The following is a 2,666-nucleotide window of genomic DNA, read 5'->3' as shown; positions in this document are numbered from 1 at the left end:
CTAGAGGAGACAGCGACCCGCGGAAGCGGGGCGCGCCCCCGGCACGCCAGGACCTTAGAGCCGGGGCGGCTCGCTCGGCAGCGGGCGGGGGTACGGGCCACAAAGCCGCCCTTCTCAGGCTAGAGGTTTCATTTAGGGAGGAACCCTCGGGGACCCCACCCGGGCAGGTGAGGCCTCACGCGCGGCGCCGCTTTTAGCCCCTTTTAACTTTCGCGACGCCGCCGCCTCGCTCTCGGCTCGGCCAACCCCCGCCACACGCAGCTGCTCGCGGCCGGCACCCGCGGGTACCCGGAACCGAGGACGACACCGGCGCCTCACGCGTTTTAGGACACCTGAAAACTCACGGGGCCACGCAGCAGTCACAAAGCCGGTTGCGGTAGACCGGTCCCCGAACCCTGCCCCAGCGCCGGGGGGGAGGTGGAAAGGGGAGGATGCGGCAAGGCACGCGCCGGGCCGCTAACGCCACGGCTCCCCCCCGCTCGAGCCGCTCGGGGCTGGGGGAACGAGGACGACACCTCACACGCGACGGGAAGCGAAGTGGAAAGGAAGACCGCCCTTGCCCTGCCGGCCGGGGGCCCTTTCCGACGCGACCCGAAAGGCCTCATCGATCAACAAGGACAGAAGGAAAGGAAGCCAGCGGAGGCCCCACGGCCTCGCTCTTCTGGGACAGACACAGCCACGCGCACCCGCCACCGCCCTCGGGAGCAGCCAGCAGGCACGGGGCTCGGCGTGCGGGCAACACGCCGGAGGAGCAAACGGGGCGCCCTCCAGAGATGGGGGGGGGGGCAAGCTGCACCGGGCCGCACCGGCTCACAGGGCACCTCTGCCTCCCCGAAATGTGGGCTTGCATTTTCCCTCAAGCTGCACCGAGTTACATCTCCATCACGGGGCGCCCCTCTGGAGCCAGGAGGAAGCCGTGCTGGGGCACCGGCTTGCCCTCCTCCCCCCATGCCGGGCTCCATAGCATACGAGTGGCCAGTCACCGCCGCTGGCTTTTCCCTTAGATGCCGTGCCCCCGCGGGCTGCGGCTTTGGCCATGGGGGGGAACCCCCGTGAAGAGGGTCCAGTGCTGGGAACTCTCTCTGCCCCTTACCGGGCTCTCTCTCGCCGTGCCTGGACGGGCTTGCTTTCCATTCTTGGTGGGACCGACGCCGGCACCACGTCTCCCCGGCTTTCTCTGCCCCCGTGCCCCACCGGGCAAACTTCGCTTCGGGGGTTCCACACTTCGGCAGTGGCCGGCGCCAGCCACTCGTCAACTTTTTTTCTTTTCCCCGCTTTCGTTGCCGAGCCCGGGCTGGGCTCCGGCTCACGGACGAGCGAAACCCATCCAACACCGCTGAGGGTGCGCCAGCGGCCGCTCCAAACCGCCGCGCCTTTGTTCGGCCCCGCGGGTCCCCTCTCTGACCCGGGCGAAAGCCACCGAGAAGCCAGACGGACCCCTGCCTCTCCGACCCTGGCGGGCCGGGCTCCTCCCGCGAAGGCCGCGGACGAGGCGGCCCGGCAACCCGCTGACGCGGCTAGTTCCCTCGCGTGCGCACGCAAGCACACGCTTCCCGACTCCACGCGGCCACAGAGGCCGGCTGGGGCTCCCCCGCCCCCGAGGCCGGCCCCTGGCTGCCAGATCCCGGGCACGATTCAGGCAGCAGCAGCGGAAGCGAGCGATACCGACACGCCCGGCGGGGAGAAGGCCCTCGTCTCTCTCCCCGCCTTGCCACGGGAGCACCGGGACGTGCTAGAGGAGACAGCGACCCGCGGAAGCGGGGCGCGCCCCCGGCACGCCAGGACCTTAGAGCCGGGGCGGCTCGCTCGGCAGCGGGCGGGGGTACGGGCCACAAAGCCGCCCTTCTCAGGCTAGAGGTTTCATTTAGGGAGGAACCCTCGGGGACCCCACCCGGGCAGGTGAGGCCTCACGCGCGGCGCCGCTTTTAGCCCCTTTTAACTTTCGCGACGCCGCCGCCTCGCTCTCGGCTCGGCCAACCCCCGCCACACGCAGCTGCTCGCGGCCGGCACCCGCGGGTACCCGGAACCGAGGACGACACCGGCGCCTCACGCGTTTTAGGACACCTGAAAACTCACGGGGCCACGCAGCAGTCACAAAGCCGGTTGCGGTAGACCGGTCCCCGAACCCTGCCCCAGCGCCGGGGGGGAGGTGGAAAGGGGAGGATGCGGCAAGGCACGCGCCGGGCCGCTAACGCCACGGCTCCCCCCCGCTCGAGCCGCTCGGGGCTGGGGGAACGAGGACGACACCTCACACGCGACGGGAAGCGAAGTGGAAAGGAAGACCGCCCTTGCCCTGCCGGCCGGGGGCCCTTTCCGACGCGACCCGAAAGGCCTCATCGATCAACAAGGACAGAAGGAAAGGAAGCCAGCGGAGGCCCCACGGCCTCGCTCTTCTGGGACAGACACAGCCACGCGCACCCGCCACCGCCCTCGGGAGCAGCCAGCAGGCACGGGGCTCGGCGTGCGGGCAACACGCCGGAGGAGCAAACGGGGCGCCCTCCAGAGATGGGGGGGGGGGGGGGGGGGCAAGCTGCACCGGGCCGCACCGGCTCACAGGGCACCTCTGCCTCCCCGAAATGTGGGCTTGCATTTTCCCTCAAGCTGCACCGAGTTACATCTCCATCACGGGGCGCCCCTCTGGAGCCAGGAGGAAGCCGTGCTGGGGC

Source organism: Melanerpes formicivorus, unplaced genomic scaffold, assembly GCF_026170545.1.
Source record: "Melanerpes formicivorus ecotype bairdi unplaced genomic scaffold, bMelFor1.0.p_v2 SCAF_593, whole genome shotgun sequence".
In the NCBI taxonomy this organism is placed as follows: domain Eukaryota; kingdom Metazoa; phylum Chordata; class Aves; order Piciformes; family Picidae; genus Melanerpes; species Melanerpes formicivorus.
This window is presented reverse-complemented; position numbering follows the sequence as displayed.